The 19,834-nt window shown below is 28.3% G+C and overlaps 1 protein-coding gene across 1 annotated transcript in view; it reads right to left on the bottom strand.

Moving 5' to 3' along the window:
- The window catches only part of LOC142319998 (uncharacterized), a 118,874-nt gene that overhangs the window by 46,521 nt on the left and 52,519 nt on the right, over window positions 1–19,834 (bottom strand). The window lies entirely within an intron of this gene.

The following is a 19,834-nucleotide window of genomic DNA, read 5'->3' as shown; positions in this document are numbered from 1 at the left end:
CGGTTTATGTTGTCATACAGAGGTAAATTTATAGATTTGTACGCTAGCTTTTATATCTATAACATAGTTGTGATTATACATTAAAGTTTACCAAAATTATAGTAATTAATATAGTTTTTATCTATGATGTAAAATAATGTACATTTTATAAGTTTATTGAAACTTTTTATTCAATCTATTAGATGATGGTAAATCTTAAAATGATTGTCGCAAATAGCGTGCGAAATCATTAAATATGAATTAATTATTATTTTCATGTTTATTATCTTATGTTATATATAGTTTGATTTATTCCACTTTTAAAAGTAGATATTTTTTAATGTTATGTTTAAAACGTTATGTTTACAAATAAAATGTGCTGTTAATATCATATTATAAATAATTAAATTAGAAATGACTGATTAGAACTGAAAAGGATAATGCACAAAAAATTCTGTGTGGTTTCGGAAGATTTTACGATGAGGAAGTCAGATTCATACGAATAAATCTAGTTTCTAAAATTTTAGGTAGTATGATAGTATATTTCAGATAGTATGTACTTGTTATACAGGTACATTTTCCACATATGTATAATTTGTCACTAATCTTAGGAAAAAACCCGGAAGAGAAGTAATTACATGTTTGTATGTACCACAAACAAAGCTTTCTTTTCAGGGCTTTTCTACCAAGCAATCAATCAGGGATGCAAGGAAACCCCTTACATTAAGTCAACTTGCGCAAGAATTTTGCTGAGGTAACTTTGATTTACTGTGTGTACTATGTTGTGTGAGTTTTAAAGAATTTAAAATACTGTATAATGTACATAATGTTATTACAAAAATTAAAAAAAATATTTTCAGAAAAAATTAACGACCCGATATATCTAAAAAAGGTGTATGTTGGTCACATATTCGTATATTTGTTAAACGAATATTCTAATTATTAAATAACGCAGTCTGATCGATGAAGTGTGGTATACCTTGTAATGTTTCAGAAGGATTTAAAATTTTGTTTTGGAATTTCTGAAGCTTTTAACTCTTTATGCTACTTTTTCAAAATTGGACGTTAAATATAATAATTATTTTTTTTTTTTTATATTATTATTTATCGTTTATGTTTTGTTTTCTGTTTACTCGGTTTCGACTGGTGAATTATTGTTCCTCTTCAGTGTTCGTCAGCGATTTCCTTATAGAAAATGTAATTTAGTATTTTCAATAAGTGGATTTGCAATTTATCAATTAAATAAACTATTTTTTCCTTTGAAAATTTAATAATAGATTGAATTAATATTTTATAACCTATCTTTGCACACTATGTGCAAAACTAACGGTGGAAAGCCTCTTTTTGTTCTCATAAAAACACAAGAAACATTTAAAAGTATTTTCCCGGAAGAAAATATAGTTTTCTTTTACAACAATATAAATTCATAATAATACTACTATGAATTATTGTTACTTTGCTAATTGATTACGAGGTTTAATCTTCCATTTTTCACTGAACACAGAAATCTTTGGTCGTGTTATTTCAACAACACACTAACACCGTTTAAATCAGATTAAGACTGCATTTAAAAACGTTAAAATGAATGTAAAACAGTTAAATCAACAGAGAACGCAACAATGAATATCACTCGTACGAGGACAAAAAAAAATTTATACACCACTTAAATATTAAGAAAAACTTCGAAAAAAATACTTGCATTACAAATTATGAAGCTAAGTACATACATAAAAATATAACGTATAAAGAATTGAATATTTACATAATAAATAATGGGACAATAAAAAGTATTTACTTGAAAATTGACCATCGAAAGAAGTTTTTTTTTGGGCTGATCCTGAATTTTCTTCATTTACGTGTAGGGAATCCGTCTGCTTACGTATGTCTATTGAATATTTTATTTAAGTAAATTTTTTATACGGATTTTAATAATAAATAAAACGTAATGTTTATAAAAAAAAATATGTATTTTATAAACAAATATTTGTTTTAATACTAAATTTCAGCGATTTTGATACTGAAAAAATATCAATTTTTAAAATTCCAATCGCAACTTAATTTAAACGAAAGAAATAATGTTTTTTTTTTTAGTTATTTTGCAAACATATCTTCAGATTAAAATCCTATGGACATTATAGTAATATTCGACTCTTAAAGATAATATTCTTAAAAATTTGTTTGTACATTTTTGTAACTTTTGACTGTTTTATCCCATTGAACTGAATTTTTTTTAAAATTTAATTCGCTCTTGATAATTTATTCGAATTTTACTCAGTTAACTGATCATTTTAGAAATGATTTCGTAATTATTCTTCTTTACCTTGGAAAATAAGCAGGGTTAAAATAAGAAAATTCATCAAATAATAATGATAATATTAATTTTCAATTTTATTACAGTTAGGATAGGACAAATTTTAATAATTTCTATACAAATATCGAAAATTTATGTGATATGATCTATTTTTAAAGTTCGGAAAAAATTGTTATTTTAATTTCATTCAATTTTTTTCCAACTGTTGTAGCTAAGTCGGAGTTATTATGCCTTTTGCTTCCTGGATTCTTTATTACATTTTAAAATTTTGTGGTATTTTAATTATTGTTAAATAAAATAGTTATTTATTAAATTGAAAGATTAACTTATTTATTAAATAGAAAAATATAACTTTATTTTTAAAATCAATAATTTAACAACAAAAATAAAGTTACGTTTTTTATATGTAAATTACTAATGAGGCTAAATTTTGTTAAAAGATATTTTAATTAAAACTAATTCAAATAGTTAACTTTGCTTTCTCTAAAGCGTTACGTTTTCAAGAGCGTTGGGAATGATATTTGAGTTAGCATTACTGATGAGAAATCGTGAACATAAATTATGCTATAGGTCTCTTAAGGTATCAAGGTGAAAGAATCCTGTCTCGTAACTTACAACAGTCAGTCAACCGGTCGATTGTACACAAGAGGTAGCTTTTAACTGCTACTCGTTCGTTTGCTCCACAAAACAAACACTCAAGTACAAATAGGAGTATTTTCCTGAATTGAATTTTGGATTAAGGAAGACTGTCGGAGTTTAACTGCGCAATACAAATACATTCCTAAAGGCTTTTCCAAGTAAGTCAGGTTTAATCTGGATTGTGCTGATCCGATACATTGTAAACTAGAAAGGATATGTATTATTTTTACTACACTAAATTTATTTCTGTAAAAATAACAAATTATTTTTAAAGCTGTACTTTATAAGCATGAGGATAATCATCGTTAAGGTTCAACGATCGATTAAAATATAACATAATTACAATTTTGGTTTAAATCAACTACTATAGTACACTTATTTACCATACCGAAGTCTTTTTTATTCTAGCGTAGAGCTTCAGTAAAATAACGGATTCGATATGTTAAAGAAAAAAGATTTTTTTCGGAAATGTACACGATAATACTTTAGTATTATACAATTTGGGGTAATGCAGATGGTTAACGGTAGCCTTCACTTGGGTGAAACTGATAATTTGAGGATTAATCTACATAAATATATTTTAACATCTACGGCTCTGTAATGTCTCTTACCAAACTCTCTGTTGTCTGGAAGTAATTATTAACATATTTTGTTGGCCTCTAGATACACTCATTAAATAAACAACAGACGCGCTGCCTGGGAGCCCCAATTTAAAAAAGCTGCATTAGAGATCTGGAAACTTACAGAATCAATAATCCAGTTGGTTAGTATCATACAACCAATTATTATAAATATAATCTAGTTTTTTTTAATGACGAATTTATTCGTCTACTTTATTGTGTTTGTGAGATCATAATTGCAGTAATGAAATTGATCATAACAGTAATTAGCACAGTCAACTGGAATCTCTCCGATTACGGAGAGTTATCATATTACGTTTTCTTTTGTCATTGGTATTTTCTGCGTATCTTCTATAATTCATTTCACTTATGTTTGTTAATCATAAACTATTATAGATGAATTATTCCTAAAGTAACCTCTATACACAACGGTTGTCTCGCAATCCTATGACGCATTGCAATGGTAAGAAAATAAGGACCACCAACTTAAAACCAGCAATTATTATTATACATTAATAGGATTTCATAAACACTGTTTTTAACAGTTGGAACGTTAAAACAGAGTATTATATATATATATATATCTTATATTCCTCACAACATTCCATAAAGTAGATTTTTCTTTATAACATTTAGTTATGAGTAATGTTGAATAAATAAATAGCGTGCGTTTGTGATCAAAATATTCTGCAAAAATGGCAACGGTTTGACGACTGCATAACACTCGTTTCAATGCTACTTCAATATCATAGGAATGATACGGTCCCGTTACCCCATAAGATTAAAGAGTATTGGCACAAAACTTTGATGAAACTATTTCATTGGCAAGAAACCTAACAAAAAAAAAAATGGTCTGAAAAAATGAAACTGTACCAGGAGTAATAGTACAAAGACCCAAACAGTCTTCCAGTCTTCATTTATTTCTACTCGGCTTGTCGATATTTTAATACATAAAATATTTTAGACAATATCTCATTGTCTGTCAGTACAATTTGTCAGGCTAGTGAATAAGACTTACATGTAATATCCTAATCCAGTGTTTCTCAACCTGTGGGGGCGCCCCCCTAGGGGGGCGAGATAACATTAAATGGAGCGCGAGCATATTGAAAAGAAAGTATTATTAAAAAAAATTAGTAATTTACTGAAAGGAAAGAAAAACAAAATACATTTTGACATAATAAATAATAAAATACACATTTACACTGATATAATATACTTATAGATAAGATTGTATCAGTACTGTACAATGTATTTCATAATTAACTTATCAACACTAAATTAAAAACAAGTTTAATAATTATCAGTGACTCTCTTGGGCCTGTCTAAAGATTTTTTGAAGGAAGGTTTAAATAGAAAGAAATAGACACTCTGAGTTCTTTTTCTACATTTAACTGAGATCTATATTTTGTCTTCAAAGCAGCCACCGCAGAAAATCCGGTTTCGCAAATGTAGGATGTTGAAAAGGTAATAATATACGAAATGCTCTTGTTTTCAGTGCAGTAAACTCAACATCTTCCCCTGCCCGAAATTCAAAGAGTGATTTATTACTAAATTGTCTTTTGATTTTGCCACTTGCCGTGAAGTCTATGAAGATTTCTTCTTCGGCAGTTGAGAGCCCTTCAGGAGTATTTTGAAATGGATCCCTAACCCAATCGAAACTTGCTACCAAGCTGTCAGCAAGAAAATACTTTTTAAGATTCTTTGCCAGCATAACTAACTGATTTTCAGTGGTTAAAAAAACAACTTTCACATTTTGTATTTTTTGCACTTTTTACATTTTGCTAATTTATATGAAACTTTAAAAAAAAAATTTATATTTTTAACTTTACATATGATTTTAGTTTTAATTCGAAGAGTTCTAGGGGATTGTTAACATACTCACTATGAAGCGTTTCCAGTTGTCGTTTAAGTTTATTAGGTTTGATGCTGTCTGCTGCCAAAATTTTTGACCAAATCACACACAGGGGCCTTTCTTGTCAATATTTTCTTGATTTTATTTTTCGAACCATGCTTGTCTGTACACTTGTTGATGCATCACTATCGTCCAATGCTCGCTTACGTCTACTTAAAAATTTTTCCATGATAAATCTATTGCCGTGATTATTTAATACCATGAATTCCAATTAAAACGTAAATTACAACATATACATCCACGATAGATTTGATAGCGATAGAGGATCGACTCGACTGAGGCTGGCTGGAGTTGACCGAGGTGCAGCATTTATACATGTTGCACAGACGGTGGCGCAGACGTTCCAGAACGTTCGAGACAAATCGGAACTTCTCGCGAAGCCACGAGAATATCTGATAAGGTGGACGTAAGGCAGAGAGCAATACAAAGGCATCGATTCTGGTTTTGTCAATGCAGCGGATCGGTGTTGCCAAATATCAATAAATTTACTTATTCTTGGTAGTTTTTAAGGTTTGTAATTAAGGTCGTAGTGTCGCTTTAATGTCAAAGTACTCAAAATACATTATTATTGTTGTTATTATTATTATTATTATTATTGCATATATTGATGTTGTATGAGAGGGGGGGGGCGATGAAAATTATGATTGAAAATTGGGTAGCAAATACTGAAAGGATGAGAAACGCTGCCTTAATTAGAAAACAATATTAAATCCCAACAGAATATACAAACATTTTAAATAATCAAAGGAAAAAAATTTGATGATGTGTACTTAATTCAATCTTTGTTGAAATTGTCTCTCTACAAGTTATTTTCTTACGATTAGGAAGTAACATCGTATTAATAATATCATATTTTATATACTCGTATATGAAACCTATACCTCTAATAACTAGAAGAATTGAATATAACGCATTCTTATTCAGTTTGAAGAGGTACATTAATTTTTTTTTAAAAATGAAGTGATATGATTCTGTATAAGACATTAAATGTAACAGTTTCAGTGAGATAAAAGGACTCCGGTCAGAGTTGATTTTCCTTTTAATGATATTCAGTATATGATCAGTTCATGCTTAAGTGAGCTTTGGATGATTTGAATTTATCTGTTTTTTTTAATTCTTTAAATTGTTTTAATCTTTTTAATCGTTTCTTTTTTTTCGAAAAAATTATTATTTCGCGATCAATCCCTTTTTGAATATTTTGCCAAAACTTTTATTTTTATAAGAAGTATGAATAAATAAACAAAGGAAGAACTAAGGTATATATATTTATAGTTACTGAGTTTCCCGGCCTTTACGTAGATTAAAATTTATTCTTTTCCTGCAATGGCAAAGATGAAAATTATTCTTATAAACGTATAAATATTCATATTTATATACCTGCAAATTATAAAGTTTGATTTCCTATGTTATTAAAAATTATTTATAAGCTAAATCAATTGAAAGATTATCAAAAGTTCAAAGTTTACCCTTCTTGTATTATCTTTACGTTTAGGTCTAACGAATGTAAAGTATCTAGGTAAAGTTGTTATTTCCACTGTCATCAAAATAAAAGTGTGCTTTTAGGAATGAATAATTCCTAAAATCAGCTTAGCATTCTCATACACAACATAAGTCTTCAATCCTCAGTTTTTCTTGGTTCTGGAACATTTGTTGTTCCTGAGAATAGTTATAGAATTTTTGTGAGTTACTTCTATCTCATGTCAGGTGACATGTAAACTTTAAGTTATGAAACGTATTTAAATACAAGTTGAAACGGGAAAGATTTATAAAAACCAAATTGTTGGCTTGTAGTTAATATTTTTTCAAAGACTTGTCGATAGTATTTTTGGTATTATTTCTTTAACATGCAAAAAAAACAAAATAAAAAATGCAAGAGTAAAATTTTCATGTAGTAAAACCCAATATATATATATATGTGTGTGTGTGTGTGTGTGTGTGTGTGTGTGTGTACTTGTTTATAGAATTTTATTACACACATTTTAGTATTTTTGGATTTAGTAAAAATGTATGGAGACAAAGAAAAAAGCGATAACAATTATAAATTTGAAGAATTTACGAAAAAATACAAAGAAAACAATTTTTTTCTTATGTAATTAAATTTTAGGAAAGTAAGTAAAATGTTCGTTATTTATATATTGTTTTCTACAGTAATATATATATATATATATATATATATATATACATATATACATATATTTTATTGTGTATTTTTGGAAACATATGTTCTTCATGCGAAATTTGAGCCAAATCGATCAGTATAAAAATAATTATAATCGATCAAAAATTTAAATCTTTTACGAAACATCTAATAAACGGTTATCAGGCTGTTGATACTACTCGTATAATGGTTGTATAAATTTTCAAAAACTATACTATTACAAGTTACTTAAAATTTAATGGAAAAATAAGACTATTTTTTATTAATGCTTTAAATAAATAATTTAAATAAATTGTTTCGCATATAATAAATAAATAAAATCTAAATTTGTTGTGTGTTTAGCAATTTATTTCAGTATTTACAGTCGGTCTGTTATTCAGCAACAGTAATGTTTTGAAAAGGATGCGTCGGTCGGGGCCTGCAATGCAGTCGGACTCTGCACCCCATTGGCCGACACTACTATTACAATTCATGTCCGATGCTGTACAGTACTCTACAGCATCGTATCTAAATCCGTTTCCCCTCCCAGTGGCTCCTATAATGCCAGAGGTAGTATAGTACACTAGTTTGTTGTCACAAGAGGGTCAACTGTAATGCAGCATCCAGCTTACACCGTCCGATGGTACCCTTGATACATGCTCTTTGTTTATTCAGTAACATGTAATGCAATATCCGAAAGCTTACTTACTGAACACGCACAAACAAGTACACAATTATCTAAATAGCAACCTTGTATCAGAAAGCAAGTCGTACAAATAATTTTATTCATGTATTAACATACTTTTATCTGTTCTATATAATTAAAATGAAGTTGTCGCATACAGGAGCTATGAATATTTTTCAAGATTAAACTTTCTTTGTTTTCAAGCAGACTGAAAAACTACCTAACTAGTTTTAACAAATCGATTATCTGAAACGTTTGAAACTCAGATGAAATACTTTTCTATATTCTGTATATAAGAGATGAAGTCAGGTGGTATAGCTCAATAACATTAATTCATTCAAATTTTACACTTCGTTCTTTTAGGGTTGTTCTTTTTTAATTTACTGTTATATTTAGTGAACCGTAGGAAGAAACCTGGTTTAGAAAAACATATTCTTTTAGACTAAAAAAAAAAAAATATATTAACTAACCGAATCATAAAATAACTTTGTTTGAACTGACGGAGTTTCCGAAAAAACTGTTTTTTTTTAGATTTATTTTTATATAAACTTCTAAGCCAGTAGAAATGTTTATATTATTGTTTAATCTTTATCATGAAAATTTATTGCTAACTGATGACAAAGTTCATCATGGTTCTCAGTGTATTATGGTATTGAAAATAACTGTAAAAGTTTATAGTTTATACATACCTACAAAAATTACAAAATCTATAATCTAAAAACTAAGAATTTTCCATTGATCCAAAAAACATATTTACAATAGTTCGTTTTTCTTTTTGTCTTAACATTTATCTTTGTTTTCTATACCTCACTGCTGTTTCGGTACTAAAGATTAAAATATTTATATTCACTACAGAAAATTGTAAAACAAAATGCTAAATTGTAACAAGTATATCTAATTGCAAGAACTCTGCTGAGAGATGAAATTCGTACTTTTAAGTAGTATAACATTAATAAACCTATAAAAACAGAAAAATAAAAACTTTAACAATAAAAATAAAAAACGAAAAAGTACTCGTTTAAGGTGAAAATTTAACTTCAAAAACTAATACAAGTTCGGAACCGTTCGGCTAGAGATTATGGATTGTACTGCTTGCAAATATTATGGCAAATGAAGAACTTATTTAAAAAAATAATATTTCCAGAAAAAATTTTCAATCATAAATGTGTCAAACCCTGTCAAATATTATTTATAAACTGACATATGTTGTTACAGTTCGGTGTCAGACCAATTAATCTACACATATCTATCGATTCCAAAAATTATTTCTAAAAATAGTTTCATTTTGAATAATCCAACTCGGTTTAGTGTAGTGGTTCTTTTATAATACAGAATAAAGCTTCTGGCGTCAGTTTGCCCATGTAATGCGCCAACTGGTAATTTTTTGTGGTTTTACTAGGCTAAAAACAAACTTCAGTCCGTCGTAAATGCATCAAAGTTTTTATTTCTTGTTAAATCAAGCAAGTACAGATTAAAGGAAAACGTATCTTGTTCCTTACATTTCAGCTTTCTTACTTAATGCATATATAATAAAAAAAAATTTTCTACACAACAGCTTTTGCAGTGTCAATCCCAACTAGCAATAAAAACGGTAAGGTTGTTCAGATAGTAATATTTTTACTGCATCAACATTCTTTGTACATTACTGTCATTCTCAGGAATTTTTATTCAAGTTAGAATATGAATGTGTTATTACTGCTTGTATTACATTATGTAAAATCGTGTTTTATCTGTAAAAGAATACACATTTTTTTTCAAATTAATTGTCAACATTATATTAATGATTTGTTGTCACTGAGTAAACCAAAAGTAAGTTTTTTTTAGCAAGAACAAACGAAGATACAATAACTGATAGGAAATTGAGTTTGGGAGTAACAGTAAAGCCTCTAGATTAGATTCGATTTAATTTATTAGAGAAAAGTCATAAGACACTCAGTTGCCAATTTACTTCAAGATGATATATTAGTTATTTAATAAATCAGATGTATGCTATTTTTTAAATATATTTAATTGTAAATAGATTCAATAAATAATACAGTGAAAAACAAATATTTTTATTCAAATAATTCATATAGGTTTATCATAAAAAAAAATGGAAGAATGGTTCATCATGAAAAATAATAGTGGAAGAAAAAATGTATTATTAAACTGAGAAAATAATTTAATTTTTATATTTCTACGGCATGCAATTAAATAGAGTAATTATTAGCCTTAGTACATAAGTTGTAAACTTATGTACTTAAATATGAAACGGGTCAAAAGTGCAAGTTTATTTATATGTCCAGAAAGCCATAATTAAGTAGTTTTTTAACAGCAGAGAACATACGTAAAACAAAAAACACTTTACTTGGAAAGCAATGACGCACTTTTGGGTAGGAAGGCTTCGGAACTGAAGTCTCCTTCCCAGGAGGGCATGTATAGAATAAGTGGATAGAAATTTAATATTAGAATACAATAGTTAGGGACATTTATACATGTAAATTTATTTATCACCGAGGTACAAGAGAATATATGAATTTAAATTTTACTTTCTAGGTAACAGATAAGAGGAGCTAGTAACGGAAGTTTTTAAGTTTTTTTAACTTATGTACGGAAAAGATTCAAAATAATTTTACAGAACAATAAAAAAGAATAAAATTATTTTAAATAAAGAAAAAGAATTATAAATACATAATTTAATATCCATTATCAATACTAAAAAAGAGTAATAAAAAAGCTGAAAAAATTATATTTAGAAAAAGAGAGAAGGAAACAAGGTCATTAGAGAAGTGAAGTTAAAAGAAAAGAAACTGTGGATGGAAAAACATGAAATAAAGCACAGAGTGCAATGATAATAGACATAAAAAAAGGTGTAGTCAGAGATGTCTGACAAAGGATATTAGGTAAAACATTAGTGAATGAATGCAAAGAGTACTACACTATATTCAAAGACGAATATCATTAAAAGAAGAAGAGAAAGGATGGCAAAGAAAAACTGAGATAGATGATTTTTTTTTTAGAAGGAGAATGACTACGTACAACTCTAGTTGGTGCAACTAGGAATGAGGTAATATACGGTTACGATATTGTTTGTCGGATCTAGTATACTGGATTCGCTAGCTACCCTCTTACTAATTATTCTAGAGTTAGCGAGAGATATTATCACCATGACTACAGCATGTAAATAATAGAGAACGTTTCTCTCGGTCGATGAGAATCTCTCTTGTGTTTCCACTCGCCTGCACTTAATACATCCTACAGTCAGAAAGCTCCTTTGAGATGACATATAAAGTGAGTATAAATAATTAATAAATACATAAGTGTATATTTTGTGATGATTAAATTATAAATAAAGTGTATAAATAAAGTGATATTATCAATAAAATTAATAACGTCAGAATAACACTCGTTCTTTTTCAGAGTACATAAATATGTACGTTAGTATAAATTCAATTTTTTTTACATTAAGACAAAATGAAATAAATATTTTATTTAAATTATTATATAATTAAGCAATATATAGATCGTAAAAATGATTTAATGGTGTAAATGTTATTTAAAGATTCTTCACAAAGTAAGAAAACACTTTTAAGTAATTAAAAGTAATCATATTAAAAAAAAATTGAAGTTTCATTACATGAATTATAAACTAAACTAAAAATAATAAGTGAAATTTGCAAGAATACATAAAAATGATCATGAAAACACACATTGATCATGAAAAATGGTGAGACACCGTCGTGTATGAACTACATGTTATTCCTAATAATCAGAGGAAGTTCATCTTAATAATTCGGTAGCAAGTTTTCTAGCAAATGGAGATAGTTTAGTCGTGCTGGCAGGAAACATGCAGCACGAGTCAGTATGGAGTCAGTAAATAACCTTTTGAAAAATTACTTCACAACATGCTGGTCTCGGCATATGGTAATTTTCATTAATCGGTTGCACTCTTTGTTTATGATATGAATCAACGGTTGGGTAGCAGAATTCTTCAAACAGTCATATGATTAACTTGTTCGCAGAAGACAACTCTTCTTGTACAGTCCACTGGGTTTTCCTCAGTATGATCCAATAACTGCAGCGTTCTTGTTCTTCAAGATCTTCCTCGATCATGAGCTTTAGAAAGTAAGTTTCCAGTTTCTCTTAATCTTTCATGGAGAATTACGAAAAACGTTTCACTTAAAGATCGGTGATTAGTAAGATGTTCTTCATACAGGCGGCGCTTTATTACGTTCTGCCAGTCAGTACATAAGATATATATATTTCATTTCAATATGAGAATATACTACCATTTTAAAAAAGTAATATATAAATAAAGAAAAAATGATATCAAAATTATTTAACTCATAGTCGAGCAAAAGCTAACAATGAAAGCAAAAAACAAATTAGTAGAATAACAGCCGATTACTACGACTAGGACTATCGGAATAAAGTTCTCGATTCATCTAAAATAAAATAATTATTTTAATATAACTTACATCTATACAACTGTATGACTGTTATTAAATTTAATTTTATTTATTAAATAATTAACAACTTATTAATTAAATCTATTTCAATCTATTGAACACTATTAACTAACATTCAAATATTTAAATTTATAATTTCAAATTATTTTACCTCTTTCTAATAACTTTTTGTAAGCGGGGGTGAAAATAATCACACGTAATTTCTGCAATAATTCCGGTTATTTATTGACGATTTAAAAAAATAATGTGTCATTTTGTTTTGAATGAAAGGTTTAGCATTTTAGCTAATAAAGTTATTTTGATTAAACCAACAATTAGTGATTATTTAAGTAAACTTATTTTATTTAAGTAATTTAGTAAATTAGTTATTATTTTATAGTGGTATAAAATTTAAAAAAAAAAAATTTCTGATTTTCTTGACACCGTCATTTTTTTATTTATTACATGAAGTTGAGGAAAATATATGTTCCAGAAATATCTGGTGAAATATCAGATGTGAATCACTATAATGAGATACAGACCTTTCTTCAAAAACCACGAAATGGCAAATAGATAGAAAATAGAAATTTCTCTTAAAATATTTTTTGTTCATTTTACTTATTAAAATCCAAAAATGGATAGTCATGAACACTTTTTTGTTGTATCTGTATGTGTAATATTATACCATTGATTTTTTTTTTTTTTTAATTTCAAAGTTATAAGTTGAAAGATTGGTGTGTATTCAAATCATTTATTCACAATATAAATGTCGTAAAAACTATCAATTTAAACCAATTTTTTTTTTCTAAATGAAAGAAAAATTTATTAATAAAATCAATGAAAATATTTATTAAAATAATTCTGATTAAATATTTTCGCGAATATTAAAATACCGTTAATGTTGTTACTTAGTCGTGTTCTCTAATACCCTATCATCGACTAAATAAAAATTACAATTAACTTCTTTTTTCTATTTTTACGTCCTTGTACGAAGTAAAGAAAGTATGTGATTGCGAAAAATTTCGGTTATCAGATTTCAACGGAAATATTCATTCTGACCATTCCTGAATCCGCTTTGACTAGTTTCGGCGTGAAGTCTGTACGTATGTGTCTCGCATAACTCAAAAACGATTAGCCGTAGGATGTTGAAATTTTGGATTTAGGACTGTTGTAACATCTAGTTGTGCACCTCCCCTTTTGATTGTAATCGACTGAACCAAAAATGTAAAAAAAACTCAAAATCCAAAAAAAATTGGATTTTGGACTTTTTTTGGCACATCGGTTCAAATCAGAATCATCTCCGTTAATAACTTTTTTTTTAAATTTAAATATATTGATTTATTAATAATTATTAACCTCAGATTGTAAAAAAAATTATGATAAATAATAATTCAATAATAACAGTAGAAAAAAAGAAAAAATATCAGAAGTTATTAATGAAATAAAATTTTATGTATTTTTCATTTAAAAAAAAAAAGGTGTATATGTAATTTAATAGGCGTACAAAGAAGTCATGTGGTGTCCACATCAGATTTTTTTTATAATTTTATTTTTTTCACTTCTATTTTAATTATTTAAAATTTTCAACCACAATTCTCCCCAAAATAGTTTGCATAATTCTCAACAATTTTGTTGCTATGTCTTTAAAATGACAGGTAAATTGATAAAGGAATTTTCTCACAATTTATATATCTATCTATTAATATATAGATTCCGAATAAATAAATAAAAGCAATTGGTGTACAATTCTATCTGAATTAATTTTAAAATACTACTGTTTTATACAAATTTAGGATTAAGAGTAAATTGCCAGAAAGATGAACGAGTAGATAAGTACAAAATGATGTTTGGTACTACGCGTAAGTCACGAATGTGTCTTAAAAATGTCTCCTTCATAAACTCCTACTATTATTCACCATTTTCTACTTTTATTTACGACCATAAATTCTCAACCTTACCGCTACGATAACTACCCGACCATCATTCTGTCTTATACATAGTCTACTTAAGTACATTTACTTTATCCCTGATAGTCGACTAAATATTCTTATCATCTCCCTTTCGTTTTCCTTGTTTATTTCATTTCCTTTGGAGCTTTTTTATTTCTCATCCTTCACTCTCTTTACAAATGAACATAATTCCACATCTATTAAAATATTTTTAAAAGCCAGTAATCCTCTTAATGTGTTACCATAAAAATAAACTACGTATATATAAAGATAATGAAGAATTAGCATTAAGCTTAAGAAACTGATTCTATTTTTTAATAAAATGATCTTCTTACAGAAAACATTGATAACATTAAAAATGTCATCGAAAAAACATTTATTAAAGGCAACAAAACACCTTATTTCTGAATAATAGAGAAAAACACCGAGATAAAATATGATAGAAAAAAGTAAAATAGTTATTATTTTAAAGATGGCTGACAATGGCAACGCTGTTAGTCCATAAACGTCAAAATTAGTCAGAAAAATGAGAAATTACTAATTATAAAGTAGTTTAAAAGTTATATTTAAAAAAAATTACTCGTTTCATGTTGACATAAAATTTAATTATATTAAAAAAGGGTTAAAAAAGAGGGGGATTTAATTGCCTTAACGAAATTAAATTGTTATGTTATCAGAAAAAGTGAGACTAAGACTTAAAAAATTTTTTTATAAGTAAAAATAAGATATATAAAGGAATACTGTAAAGCATTCATTATTAAACTACAGTACTGAGATATCTAAAATGAGATATAAATATATAAACTCGTGCAATAAAATGTTTTATTTTTATTTTGCATTATACACTTTTACAACTAGATAAAGTTACATATATATAACAATTAAAAAAAAAAAAAATTATAATTTTAAATTACAAATATATTACACAATAAGTAAACTTATTAGGTTACTATAAATATATTTAGATTAGTGTAAAGAACCCACCGGGTTGGTCTAGTGGTTAACGCGTCTTCCCAAATCAGCTGATTTGGAAGTCGAGAGTTACAGCGCACAAGTCCTAGTAGTAAAGCCAGATATTTTTACATGGTTTTGAATACTAGATCGTGGATACCGGTGTTCTTTGGTGGTTGGGTTTCAATTAACCACACATCTCAGGTACGGTCGAACTGAGAATGTACAAGACTACATTTACACTCATACATATCATCCTCATTCATCCTCTGAAGAATTAACTAAACGGTAGTTACCCGAGGCTAAACAGGAAAAAGAAAGATTAGTGTAAAGAGATATCTCGTCAGATTTTGGTGCGTTGATTTAAATACAATCCGATATTAATATTTAAATCTAATGCCTCTACATAGATAACATTGGTTTATAAAATACTGGATGTAAAACCAACGTTAGAGGTATGATAATAGGTTGCTTGCAAGAATTAATTGTCGGTAGGTATTAAAAGGTCTGCTGAGAACTGGAAGTGCGAATTATTTCTTGTTGATGGGAAGGGAATAGGTATAGAAAAACATGGATGTTGTGGATGATTGCCTGAAAAGAAAGAGCAATAAATACAAAAAAATGGAGGACTATATGAAACGGTGTTTCAAGCACCGATAATGAGTTGTTCAAAATATCGGAGTGTGAAGAGAAAATTTAACTATAAAGTGCTTCATAATTTGTAGTTATATATTATACTCATATGTATTTAATGAATGAATATAAATCATCTGGTTTTGCTCTTCACTACTATGCAAGAAATCATTTTAATAATGCTATAAAAAAATCATGCCTTACAGTTTCTGAAGGAAAGTGATTTTAATATAACCTAGGGTTTTTCAACTCAACTCTTATGATGTTCTTTCAACTGAAAATCGCAGCTTTTTACATCAAATGGAAAGAATTATTTTGAATATAAAAGTAAAATTATAAAAAAAGAGAAAATAAATTCGTATTAATGAAAACATTTTCTTCACATGTGAAAAAATTTTTGAGAAATAATGAACAACCCCTCCTCTTAGACACCTGCGTAAATAATTAAAAGGGTTGAAATGTAAGTACAAAATAATCATTAATGATAGGCCCATTCTCCTGTTCTTAGTTCGTTATAAAAATAAAATCTATCTTAAAAAACTGAAATAAGTAAGTAAAAACGATCTCTTGACCTCAAATGACAAGTATTCCTTACGAAGAAGTAAAAGGAAAGGATAGATTATTCCAAAAAAGAAGTTATTTTCTAAAAAAAATGATTAAATATTAATTGTTGATAAATATTTTCTTCCTCAAATTTAAATATATAACTCTGTGTGAAAAAAAAAAATATGGGAAAAGGCGAAAAAAAATCACAGTTCATATGATCTTATTGAGTATTTTTAGCGGAGATTAATTGTATCGAATAAAAACCGCCTTGTGCTATACCTTGATTAGGTGTATTTAGTCTGTGTAATAATTTTGCTGGTTCATGTTTCGTAGTAAACAAAACACATTGTTAAGTTATGTTTAAAGAATATATTTTTGTATGTTAAATTTTTTAAGAATATGTGTAATTTACATGTTAACTGTATGAAGTGTAAATTTTGATTGAACAGTATTAGAACTATAACACACACAATTGAATCTTCAAACGATGGTCAGAGACTGATAGAATCTAGTAGGGAGCCGGCTTATATAGTGAGATGGAGCAGAGTGAACCGCCCCAGCATCTGTGTAAACCTTGCGGAGCCAAGTGAATCGTCTGGAGCTGTGTGAATAATACGGAGTTGCGTCTGAACAATTTGCTTAAAAAATTTAATAAACAATTATTACTTAACTCTACGTAATAATGTGTTTTTTCAAACGATTTCAAAAAAATTATAAAAATGTACAGTACGTTTGTTTACTCCAAAACCCCCCTCTCCGAAGAAAAATAAATACTTACTTTTACTTTACTCTTAGCAGAAGTTCCACACTCCCGCTAAAAGAATCATTTTAGCGGATCTCATATCCTTGTATCCCTTTCCCGAATCTCATATCCCGCATCCCGATATGCCAGAGTCACTTATCATTCTACTCGCCATCCTCTAAGGAAGGCAACTGGATTTTCCTTTAGAGAGAAAAAAATATGGTAATATTGAGATGCCAAATCAATCATATTCATCATTATTATTACAAAATCACTGATCTATTACACTTCTTTTTTTACAGAATTTTGAAGAAAAATATGGTATTACTTTCGAGCTGAGGGGTGAAATTGTATTTTCTTTATGTTCTGATTTGTGTGGAGTACGAAAATGCCATTTATATACAAAAGTTTTTGGCTCGAAAATCTCAAAAATAACATTCTTGTAATATTTTGTGGCTCAAAAATCTCCCAGACTACTAGACCAATTTCATTGAATTTTAGATATGATATATTAGTATATCTGAAGTTGTGCATGTGAAACTTTTATGAATACTGGTTGAGTCGTTCTTTAGTTAAACTCAATTTTAAGTTGACAGCAATCAACATTACCACTTCATTGCTTAAAATTCACCACTTTGCTTAAAATTCTTTGTGATTACTTAAAAAATCAAAAAGAAAATGGACAAACTGCACTTTGAATATCAAGCAAGGGTAAACTGCTCTTTGAATGTCAAGCTAGGACAAATTGCTTTTTGAAAGGAAATTAAGGAACAGCAGAGTATTTGTGCAATAGAAAATACATTTTTTTCAGTGAAAATAATTGCCAATTTTTATTATAATAATATAGGATGTCATCAGAAGATTAAAGTAATTTTTTTTAAAATTACAATTGAAACTCTTTATCATCTTCACAATTACAAATTACTTCTTCTTCTTCTTCCTTATCTTCAGTAACCTCGCCATCAACAACACTTCTAACCACTCCAGACCTTCTATTTTCTCTTACTCTTTCCCTCCATACGTTTCAACTAGCTTTTTTAAATCATTTGGTTTAGCTTTAGACAAAACACACCCTATTGTAATACTTTTAGAAAATAAGCGGCTTAAAGAATATTGTTTCTTTAAAAGGCTAACAAACTGGTTTTTTCTATCGTCTGAAGTATACTAAGGCACATCTTTCACCTTTATACATAATCCACTTTTGGTTGGGAATTTTTTAATAAAAATTCTTTTATATTCCTGAATCCCTTCCAATTTTTTAAGGCCGACGCACATTCCCTTAATATCAACCAATTTCCAGTCAATCCCTAGTTTCTTTACCTCACCAACCTTAGAATATACATCCCAGTATTTCTTTTTATTTAAGATTACACTGATCATTTTAAGTTTTGTTTCCACTCTTCCAAAAACCCTGTCGGCAGAGAGAAAGGAGTGAATCTAACAGGAAAGTACATAATAATTGTCTCAAGATTTGCTGGTGCATAATTGGCTAACCGTGCTATTAGAGCACGGCTAGTCTGACTATTTTTGTTTTATCCACCACAACCATCAGAAAACATGTATGGTGATAGCTGTTAAATGTTGACCGGAAAGAAAATTTCCCAAGGCTGAAGATTCTTCATTTGGACCTCTTGTTTGGTTCATTTTCCTGCCAAGTATAAAACTGTAGTGTTTTCCCTTCTAAATCACAAATGCAAAAACAGTAAAACGACAGTTGTCTAGAATAATAAGCCTCTTGAATTGGAAGGTTTGGAAAAGCTTGTATTTGCTGTAGGTCGAAACAATATCCTACTTCAGCAGCACCATTATTATTCACCTTTTTAGACAACTATAAAATTCATTTGATTGCAATTTATGAATTTCTAAATCAACAATTAGTTCATTTTTAGCCGCAGGATCTTCAGCCAATATAATTCATTTCATTTTTCCTTCATACACAATAACTACAAACGTCTATCAATCATTTTTAATAATAATTATCACTAATTTTTAGTGTTATTTACTTCCTTCCCTTACCTGTATTACAAACACTAACTGGTAACTACATAACCTTCATTAATCAATGCTTAAAACAAACAGCTGCCAAATAAAATCAGCTGATGGACATACTGCATTTTGTTCGTCGAAGTGGACATACAACATTATGAATGTCAATGAAGGTTGGACAAACTCGGTTTGAATGACACACAAGATTTTGCCTTAACATTTCTATAGGTTCTAATTCGTTTTAATCGTCCAAAATCACCAACAACATAGCTAAGGTTATTAGGAATTAAAACCAGTAGAAAAGAAAAAAAATTGGA

This window comes from Lycorma delicatula, chromosome 2 (genome assembly GCF_047948215.1).
Source record: "Lycorma delicatula isolate Av1 chromosome 2, ASM4794821v1, whole genome shotgun sequence".
Taxonomy (NCBI): domain Eukaryota; kingdom Metazoa; phylum Arthropoda; class Insecta; order Hemiptera; family Fulgoridae; genus Lycorma; species Lycorma delicatula.
The sequence above is the reverse complement of the archived record's forward strand: the minus strand, read 5'-3'. Positions and strand labels throughout refer to the sequence as shown.